The 11365-nt window shown below is 44.4% G+C and overlaps 1 pseudogene; it reads right to left on the bottom strand.

Annotated features, from left to right (window-relative positions):
- The window catches only part of LOC103129515 (glutamate receptor ionotropic, kainate 2-like), a 293278-nt pseudogene that overhangs the window by 59086 nt on the left and 222827 nt on the right, over positions 1 to 11365 (bottom strand).

Raw genomic sequence — 11365 nt, 5'->3', positions numbered from 1 at the left:
CACTTTGCACTTTGTGCACATCACATATGTTTTGCTTGTGCACCCAAATCTGCAACACCTTGACGTGTGTGTTTCGTCCATCATCTCTGGAAGATGGATGGCACCGTCGCATCTCAGAGCTGCATTTGGCTGTAGTTTCCACTTTTGACGTGGAGGAGTGAAGTCATCTTCACTGTCACTTCCGATTCCTGCTTGGGCCCGAGTAATCAACTCCTCACCAAGAAGCAGTTTGAAGTTAAGAAACTTCAGCGGTTTCTTCCCCAGAAACTGGCAGTCACTCTTATACTGAAGCCATGAGTTGGTGATTGCCAGGTCAAAAAAGTGGAAAACTACACGCACTGTGCATTTCCGAGTGCGAGAAGCCATTCTGTAGAAACTCAACATTCGGTCAACCAAGTCCACGCCACCCATGTTGATGTTGTACTCAGCAATTGCCAGTGGCCTTGACACCTGGACAAATCTTTTGTCTTTCTAAGACCATCTTCTGCGTGTGTCCTGAGGTTCAATACCATAGGCAGAGGATTCCATAACAACTGGCTTGTTGTCCAACCATTTTATGACAGCAACTTCAGGAGGGCTTCGTCTGACAACCATCTCTGATTCACCTCTTCCTTTCTTTTTGAAGGTCTTATCCTCTATGATCTTACAGTCCTTTGGAACCCTGTTGCTCATGAGCGTTCCAGTTCCTGTTAACCCTTTTGTCATCAGGGTATCAAGGAGGTTGATTGTTGTAAAGAACCTGTCAAAGAACAGGTGGGTTCCTCGAGGAACAGACTCTGCCAAATGAAGAACAGCTCCAATGCCATTTCCTCCTGTAACTTGGAAGGTAGTCTTACCTTGATAGACTACAAAGTCCAAGACAATAAAAAGTTTTATGCACTTACTTTTTCTCTTTCCATAAAATGTCGTTGTTGTGATGGACGCCATTTTTCTGAATGAGGAAAAGGAAGGTACAAAGCCCCACCCCTTCACATGTGGTATCATTGAAAAGCCCTAAATGTCCTCTTTAGATAGCAACAGGAGTTAATTCAGTAGTATGCAGTGGGTGGGAGATATTCAAGTTTAGAAATGTCCTCTACAGAGGACAAAAATGAACTACTGGTAGTCAGGAGGATAATCTCATCTGTAGTAATACTCCGGAGTTAGAGGCTTCTCGGACCCGTTAGACGGAGAGATGGGAGCAACATCTCCCTCCTCTCAGAAGAGGAAGTAGAGAGAGAGAAGGGGGGGGTGTTGCGCAACAACAACCCCTTAACCTGCATCGGAACGCCCGCATGCCGTTTTTCCATTGTATTTTCCTGGGGTGAGATTCAAGGATTTAAACTCTGCCGGTGTCCATTATAACGCTTTTATTGGGCAGCCTAGAGCCCCCCACCCCTTTGATTGACACGAACCAATAACGTTATGAAATGGCTTTTTCTGAGCCAATAATATCCAGAGAGCGACTTGAGCTCGTTTTGACATGCGTGTATTCTTTCTGGAATATTTGTCTGGTCAACTCAGAAACTAAATCTAAAGTGTGTAGCCAACACGTGTCCTGTTATAAGGATATATGGCATTTTGGGGTTTGTATTGACATGAATCCACCAGCTGCATGTATAACCACGCACAATGTGTGCGCCTGTGCTGTGTCAAAGTCAGGCTCTGTGCGTCCTCATGCTGTTGGGTACCAGGATGTAGGGTTAGATTGTTTTCCTTTTCAGCATCACCTACTGTCCAGCAGAGGGGGCCAGCGGTTCAAGTTTGTCAGGAGGGCGTGCTGACCAGTTCCAACAGGACACACCTGTTTGGGATCATCATCACCCAGGAGGAGTATATGAGCAGCGGGCTTCCAGTACTTCTCTGCCAGAGTGTTTGCCTTTGTGGTACACCAGGCCCCTGAGTCTACTTTGAATCATTTCATACTCTCTTCATGTTTTTTGACCAGTCTCTTTGTGACTCTTTTTTTCAGGACGCTTTCAAGTGCTGCTCGGAAAGTCCTTTGAGTCCACTAAGCTCTGGATAACTCTTTCGGTGATGCCGTTGAGGTTTACTCATCGGAAGCCCGAGTTTCACTATCTTCTCCTCTGTGAACTTACCTCCGACAAGTCCCTGGCTGGAAGTCCGCCTCGTTGTTTCCTCGGAGCCCTTGCGCTGACTTACCTTCCGCCCTCCAACGCCACGTCCATCCTCGATCTACCAAAGTCCTCATCACAATCTCCACAACCTGGTACCAAGTTCCCTCCGCAGATCCAAACCTTTAACAAGTAAGCCATTTAACAATATTTCAAGGTGTTCGTCGTTTCCCACCATCATTGAACTCACCATCTCTCTTTGTGTGTAGCCACTCCGGCCCTCCTGGCCGAAGTCATCCTTTCTGTTGCTCTGTCGAGTCATTTGTAAATATTGTAAATATTTGTAAATATTGTAAATAAACTATTTACACTCTCCCTGAATGTTTCTGCATGTGGGCTCGAAATATTAAACCCAACATTACAGAACACTCTGGCCAGACCAAGAACCCAGCAGAAACTATCCGGAGAGCCCTTCAGCAACAACAGGACTCAATTCAGAAACTTGAGGCTGCTCTCCTAGAATTGGGTAACCGTCAGAATGAAACAAACTGCCAATTATCTGAACTAACCAGTTTTCTCCATGATCGTTTCCAACAGTCTTCTGCAGCCTCGTCAGCCCAAGAACCAGCCGCACAGACAACACTGCCTCGGCTCCCACCTCTGAAGCTCCGATTCAGTCCACGACTTCCGACTTTCCACTGCCGAGTTCGCCCAGGTTTGATGGAGATCCCCGAAAATTCAGGGGATTCCGAATGCAATGAAATATCCAATTTAATCACTCTCCCTATAGATTTGTCCATGACTCTTCAAAGATTTCATATATAATTGCACATCTTTCTGATCAAGCTCTGGATTGGGCAGAAGTAAAATTCTCCTCTTCCACACAGTACAACTGCACCTTTGATGGATTTTTATCTGAGTTCAAACAAGCATTCAACCAAGACGTGGATAAAGCTCTGTCTTCCCGCGACCTATTAAAGTTGGAACAAGGGCAGCAAACCATAGCCTAATTTTGATTTCCGTATTCATGCTCCCGCCTCAGGGTGGAACAGTATGGCCCTTAAGAGTGTATATATAAATGCATTAAATGACTCAATTAAAAATGAACTAGCTACCCTAGATGAGCCAGATTCTCTGGAGGATTTGATCAAATTGTCGATTCGGTTGGCTAACAGAATTCGATCTCGAGCAAAGGAAAGAAATAGTAGAAATCCTCTGTCTTGATTGTCATCTGTCTCTAGTTGAGTTTTCTCAGTAGAAACCCCCCCGCCAAATTCATCTGAACCAGAACTAATGCAAATTGGTCACACTAGGTTAATCCCGGAAGAGAGACAGCGGAGACTGCAGGCCAAACTTTGCCTTTACTTCGGGGAACCCGGACACCTGATTGCCCAATGCCCCATGCTGTTAAAAGCCAAGGTCCGCCAGTAATGGCGAGGAACTCGCGGACCATCAAGTCGTTACAGACTTACCTCGCCTGCTAGTTCCTGCCTCCCTCCTTGTTAAAAACCAGTCCATTACCTTGTCGGCCTTAATAGATTCCGGTTGAGAACGTAATTTGATGGATGCCAGTTTCTGTCAGCAGATGGGCATTGAGACCGTTCCTCTTCGCATTTCCGCTCTTGACGGCAAAACGCTGCCTCCTATAGCACACCAGACTACAAGCCTTCAACTCACAGTCTCAGGTAACCTTACAGTGTCAGCTTCGTTTTATGATTTTCCTACTGCTAGCTTGTCATTGGACATTGGGTTTGAATAGCTCCAGATGCACTATCCTAATATAAACTGGTCCGACAGACACATTGAATCTTGGTCTCAAAACTGTCATTCCTCCTGCCTCCGTTCCGCCGTTCCGCATAATCAGTCACCGGCAGTTCGCCATGAAGCAGACCCACTGTACCTGTGGAACACCACGATTTGGCCCAAGTCTTTAGCAAAACTAAAGCTCTGTCTTTGCCCCCTCACAGACCATATGATTGCGTCATAGACCTACTACCTGGAGCCCCCTTGGCCAATAGTCGTCTTTATAACATATCTAAACCGGAAAGAGAAGCTATGGAACGATACAGAAAGGAATCTGTAGCTGCAGGCCTAATTCGACCCTCGTCATCCCCACTAGGGGCAGGTTTCTTCTTTGTCGGAAAGAGAGATGGCTCTTTAAGGCCGTGCATCAACTATAGAGGTCTGAACCAAATTACCATTAAAAATAAGTATCCGCTGCCACTCTTATCCTCAGCTTTCGAACCTGTCCATGGAGCTACAGTGTTTACAAAGCTTGATTTAAGAAATGCCTATCACCTACTTTGCATCAGAGAGGGAGACGGGTGGAAGACATCCTTCAAGACCCCTATGGGTCAGTTTGAGTATTTGGTTATGTCTTTCACGTTAACGAATGCCCCGGCCTACTTCCAGGCACTGGTGAATGACGTTTTAAGGGATTTTTTGAACATTTTTGTCTTTGTCTACCTTGACGATATTCTGATTTATTCTAAGAATCTGCCTGAGCACAAGAAACATGTCCACCAGGTCCTTCAGCGCCTCCTAGAGAATAAATTATTTGTGAAAGCCAAGAAATGTGAATTCTATCAACCTTCAGTCACCTTTCTGGGCTACATTCTCGAGGGCGGATGGGTAAGACCCACTGAGGAGAAAATTAAGGCGGTTTTGGAATGGTCGACTCTTGAGACCAGAAAACAGCTACAGAGGTTTCTAGGTTTTGCCAACCTTTACCGACAATTCGTTCGCAATTACAGCCAGACAGCTCAGCCGTTAACTGCTTTGACCTCCACCAAAACTCCATACTTTTGGTCTCATGAAGCTGAGGCAGCTTTCAACCAATTGAAAACTCTTTTTGCTAATGCTACGGTCCTCATCCAGCCAAACCCAACTAAACAATTTATTGTAGAAGAGGACGCCTCAGACTCGGGAGTGGGAGCTGTGCTCTCTCAACTCTCTGACCATGATCATAAAACCCATCCTTGTGCCATCTTTTCCCGCAGACTTTCCCTGGCAGAGAGAAACTACAACATCGGGGACAGAGAGCTGCTCGCCATAAAGCTTGCGTTGGAGGAATAGAGACACTGGCTGGAGGGAGGGGAACATCCAGTTGACGTATGGACAGACCATAAGAATTTGGCCTGCCTTCAGTCCGCTCGGAGGTTAAACCCTCGCCAATCGCGGTGGTCTTTATTCTTTCCTCGTTTCAATCTGTCCATCTCTTTTCACCCAGGCTCCAAGAATGTTAAGTCAGATGCATTATCCAGACTATACTCACCAGACAACTCGGATAAACTCCCAGCACCTATCCTCCCTCCCAGCTGTTCTGTGGCTGTGGTGACCTGGGAGATTGAGGACTTGGTTAAACAAGCACAGCAATCAGAGCCAGATCCCGGTACGGGTACCCCCGGCAGGATCTATGTTCCCTCTACTATGCGAGCTTGTGTGATCACTTGACTACATTCCTCTACATTTTTGGCACACCCTGGCATTAGTAGAACCATAGCCTTAGCTTCTCGTCGTTTTTTGGTGGCCATCTTTTCACAAGGATGTGAAGGAGTTTGTTTTAGCTTGTTCGGTTTGCACCCGTTGTAAACCCATCAGTCTCCAGCTGGTCTACTGCAACCGTTACCCACACCCAACCGGCCCTGGTCCCACATAGCAGTGAATTTTGTCACCGGAGTCCCTCCCTCTAAGGGGATGACCACTATTATTGATCGGTTTTCTAAGGCCTGCCATTTGGTTCCTCTGAGAAAATTGCCATCGGCTTTCCAAACTGCTGAGCTCTTGGTCAAGCATGTGTTCCGGTTGCATGGTATTCCCCATGACATCCTGTCAGACTGAGGTCCACAATTCTTGGCGCAGGTGTGGAAACATTTCTGTTTGGCGTTGGAGGCCAAGACCTCGCTTACTTCTGGTTATCACCCACAGTCCAACAGCCAGGTTGAGTGCATGAACCAAGAGATGGAGGCCACTTTCAGGTGTCTCACCACGTCCAACCCCACCCCGACTGGAGGGGTTGGGCATACTCTACCCAGGGTATGCCCACAATTCTCACATTTCCGCTGCTACTGGTCTGACCCCTTTTGAGATCTCACTAGGCTATCAACCTCCTCTGTTTCCGGCTGATGAGGCGGACATCGCAGCCATGTTGGTCCAGCACCATATTCGTCGGTGCAAAGCCATCTGGGACAAGACGGTCGTCGCCCTTAATCGCACTGCGGAACAAAATCGTCGCTGGGCCGATTGCAAGAGGAGGGCTGCCCCTACCTATGAGCCGGGTCAGAAGGTTTGGCTCTCCACTAAGGACATTCCATTAAAATCTGTCTCCAGGAAGCTGGCCCGTTGTTTCATATGTGGTTGAGAAGGTCATTGGTCCATCTGCTGTCCGCCTGCGCCTGTCGACTTCCCTCCATGTTCACCCTATTTTCCACATTTCACAAGTAAAGTCGGTCCACTCCAGCCCGTTGTGCCCTCCTGAGGAGCCTCCCCCCCATTAGATTGATGGCCACCCTGCCTACACTGTCCACCGGATTGTGGATTCTCGCCGGCGTGGGCAGTGTTGGCAGTATTTAGTAGACTGGGAGGGCTATGGCCCTGAGGACCAGCTATGGGTGCCTGGTTCTTTTATTTTGGATCCCTCTCTTATCTCTCCTTTTTGTTCCTCCCAACCTTCTGGTTGTTCTGGACCGCCGGGTGGTGGTCGTTGAGGGGAGGGTACTGTTGGGTACCAGGTTGTGGGGTTAGTTTGTTTTCCTTTTCAGCATCATCTACTCTCCAGCAGAGGGTGCCAGCAGTTCGAGTTTGCAAGGAGGGCGTGCTGACCGGTTCCAACAGGACACACCTGTTTGGGATCATCATCACCTAGGAGGAGTATATGAGCAGCGGGCTTCCACACTTCTCTGCCAGAGTGTTTGCCTTTGTGGTACACCAGCCCCCTGAGTCTACTTTGAATCATTTCATACTCTCTTCATGTTTTTTGACCAGTCTCTTTGTGACTCTTTTTTCAGGACGCTTTCAAGTGCTGCTCGGAAAGTCTCTCGAGTCCACTAAGCTCTGGATAACTCTTTTCGTGACGCTGTTGAGGTTTACTCATCGGAAGCCTGAGTTTCACTATCTTCTCCTCTGTGAACTTACCTCCGACAAGTCCCTGGCTGGAAGTCCGCCTCGTTGTTTCCTCGGAGCCCTCACGCTGACTTACCTTCCGCCCTCCAATGCCACGTCCGTCCTCGATCTACCAACATCCTCATCACAATCTCCACAACCTGGTACCAAGTTCTCTCCGCAGATCCAAACCTTTCACAACAAGTAAGCCATTTAACAATATTTCAAGGTGTTCATCGTTTCCCACCGTCATTGAACTCACCATTTCCCTTTGTGTGCAGCAGCCACCATCTCCCTTTGTGTGCAGCCACTCCGGAGTTCCTGGCTGCAGTCATCCTTTCTGTTGCTCTGACGAGTCATTTGTAAATATTGTAAATAAACTATTTGCATGTATTCATCCTCTCTGTAAGTGTTTATGCATGTGGGCTCGAAATATTAAACCCAATATGACACATGTGTTTACAGGACTTTTTCTCACCCACGGAGAGACACGTTATCAGAACATGTGAAGTTCTGCTGAAGAAATACATCCAGTTTTGACAACTCACGGGAGTGGATGTTTATGGGCGTAAGAGTGCTGACAAGTTTTGGATTTGAAAATACCGGAAACTTTTAAGTCATCCACTGCTACAGTCAGAGCGAGGTGGGTAGAACGTACCGAAGAGCGAGAATGGGGGGCCAAGGGAATGGGGCGGGTTGTCAAAGAGAAGGTGGTGGGGGGGGAGTGAGTCGAGGTGGGGGGACGTGTCGTTAGAAGAGGGATGAAGGGGAGAGGAGGTCTGACTGTACGCTAACCCCCCCTGTCATCCCAGATATGCTATTTTATTTATATAATTATAAGTAATTTCCACTATCAGTAATGTTGTGTCTACCAGAGGATTTCTCTGGTCATTATATTTCATTAGAGCCTCATTGATGACTGTATATTGAAGCACTGAGGAGTTGGTCATTTAAAGTTTGTATATCAGGCGTTGTCCAAGTGTGCCATTTGGAGACTCCAAATGGAGACTTCAAATGGCACACTTGGACAACACTTGTACATCCTCAAAAATAAACATGTCCAAAATGACATTTATTTTTTGTGCTATTTTGATCAGTCTTGAAATCCACAAGCATAATACTTTATTCTACAGATGTATTGCATTTTCCAATCAGTACATTCAACACTCAATGTGCATTTACAAGAAATAAAACTTAAAAATCTGGGTGAAGCAAAATTGTTCTATTTTTTTGTGTTACAAACATAATAGCTACAAACTACTTTGTAGCTATTATGCTACAAACTACTTACAGTTAAAGTATTTTGACAGCAAAAATAGAAAATTTAGCTTGTCATCTTCATAGAGAGACTAAGCTTTTGCATGTACTCCAATTTGTTCAAGAACAGCAGCTGATTTAATTTGGGTAGACCTTTTCAGCTGTTTTGGTGTTTTAAGGGTTGAGGGTTATTAAATTTGATGATATATTCATTTGAGTGTCGAGGAATTTGTCCAGCCACTTTATTTTAATTGTGGAAAACTGTATCCTATGTGTGAAAAAGGAAATACTTGCTTTTCTGTTTCTTTACATTTTATATTAGTTATCAAGACAATCTAGAGACCCTGTAATGAATCTGAAACAAATTTGCCTATGACACAAAACTGATAAATGACTAATAATGTTCGACCACAATAGGTAAAATATGGGTGCAGAGATGTCAATTCATATAGGAAGATGAGTGACCAAACAGTGTATGATAATTCTGAGTAGCATTTTTTTAAATCTGCTAGTCCAGTGAAATATGAAGGAGATGGCATTCATCATGACAATTTAGTAACTTACATGAATATATATTTTGTGGGGACACTAATTATACTGATGCCTATCATACCATTATGTGAAATTGAAACAGTTCAATACACGTTGCATTTAGGTATTTTCTAATTCAACAAGACACTTTGCATGAAGCACAAATTTCTTTAATATATTAGTTGGGTGGGCTGCACAGTGGCGCAGTTGGCAGCACTGTTGCCTTGCAGCAAGAAGGTTCTGGGTTCAATTCCCACCCTGGGGTATTTCTGCATGGAGTTTGCATGGTTTGTCCTGTCTGTCTCTGTGTTGCCCTGCAACAGACTGGTGACCTGTCCAAGGTGTACCTCGCCTCTTGCCTGAAACGTTAGCTGGAGATCGGCACCAGCAACCCTCCCGGCCCCACTATGGACAAGGGTGTACAGAAAATGGATGGGTGGATATTAGTTGGGTGGTATGTGAGGATTATAATCAGCTGATGTGGACAGGATTGAAGTCCCAATGCTCATCCAGTTCACAGCTAGAGCTCATAAGGCATTACAATTAAAAGCTAATTTTGGAATAAAAACATAGAAAACACTGCTTCATTGTATTAATTTATTGGGAATAATGAAAAATCCACGTTTAGACTATTGTTTTGAAAACATTTCAAACTGCCTCTGTTCTTATTGCAGCCAAGATCCCTGATGATGCATATATAACACATACCAATACGTGCATTGGAAGCCGGTCGGCATAGTGTTCAGACTGTGAAAGACGACTGACAGTAGCTATTATGGCCAATGCCTTATGCTGCTATTCTTCTACAATTACATTCCGATTAATTCAGCTTCTGTTTGACAACAACTAGACAACAAAAAAAGAAAAGGAAGTATTTGTCTTTTTGTTGTAAATACTCTCAGGCGGTAACGATTATCAAATCCTTTCACAGTTAGTATGATGTTTTGATTTACAACAACTTTCAATAGATCAGTTTAGCTTACCTAAGAGTCTCCTCATGTACTCCTATTTCTAGACAAAAAGATGGATGGATTATTAGTTTATTATTCCTCAAGCTAATTAGCTCACAGCAGCATACAATAACTAACAGGGCAAACAATATCACTGAAAGAGAAAGTAAAACAGTAAAACTAATTTAATTTAATCTGATAATTTAAGTAAAATGCAAAGTACAGGAAGCAAAATGTATTTAAATATTTATTTCCGTTAGGAATAAGCAGTAAATTATATGTTAAAGCGTGTGAAGGGCAGTGTAAGATTCACTAATTAAAAAGGCTTTAATAATAAGGTTTATGGTGCATGTGGACAAGGATTTATATTCCTTAAGCTTTTCTAAATTTTGCTGTTACAACCACAAATTGCTGGAATTATGAGTGATGGACAAACACATTACAGTGCTTAATTGTAAAGTGGAAGAAAAGTGAAAGTTCTCAAATGAATCTGAAAAGTTTGGTGTGCATGTTTTGTCCAATACACTTAAATAACTTTACTGTAAAATCTTATAAAAGACATGAGGGCAGGACATAGTTCCCAGTGGAGCAGTCCAATTTTTTTTTGCTACAAGTCATGCTCAGTTCAGTTCAGGAAATGTAATGCAATTTATTCATATAGAGGCAAAAGCATGTATGGAAGAAGACATTGTGGACAAAGTTAAACTTTTTGGCCTGTATGGAGTGAAGAAACTCCTCTGTACCCCACTCTGAATGCACTCTTCCCACAGTAAAGCATGATGGTGTGTGCATGCTTCTTTCAGCATAGGCAGAGAAACAGGTGTGTGTTCCTGGGAAGATGATCAGAACTAAATTCAGGGCAGTCCTAGAGGAAGACCTGTTGAGACTGGGACTACAATATCATAATTTCATCATTCTTGATATTAACCAGTGAATGTGAAATCATATGAAACAGAAGTGTTTCTGTATGATAGGCCCCATGGGCCAAAACTTACAAACTCTCTTACAGAGTTTGATTGCAACAGAAGTTAACTTAAAATCTCAGTTTCTGATTGGACCCCAGGCAGGAGTAGGTGGGTTTTCACAGACAGAAAAATAGCTGAGCGGCAGCGACTCACAGAGGCAACTAATATTTTAAATAACATCGTTACGCTCCCACAGTAATGTCAGCATTATCAGAAGTGTTAGATAGAATCCGACAGCCAGCATCAGAACCCCCATCTATCAATGCAGTAAAGCTAGCCACCTCTTCGGAAATGGCAGTAAAGCCTGCACTCGACTTTAATGTGCGCGACAGCACAAGTTGCGGCTCCCTCCTTTCAAAATAAAAGCGCATCTCCGGTTTATGTTTCAGGGTTTCCCCCAGTGTATTATAAGCCTGGCGTCCCGCCATGCTTTGCTAGCCCCGCCGCCAGGCTAAGCATCGCTTGTTTACGTTTCTAGGAAAATTTAATTTTTTTTTTTTTTTTTTTT

Source organism: Poecilia formosa, unplaced genomic scaffold (genome assembly GCF_000485575.1).
Source record: "Poecilia formosa unplaced genomic scaffold, Poecilia_formosa-5.1.2 Scaffold552, whole genome shotgun sequence".
Classification (NCBI taxonomy): Eukaryota; Metazoa; Chordata; class Actinopteri; order Cyprinodontiformes; family Poeciliidae; genus Poecilia; species Poecilia formosa.
Note: the sequence above shows the minus strand (reverse complement) of the source record. Positions and strands in the feature narration are given on the sequence as shown.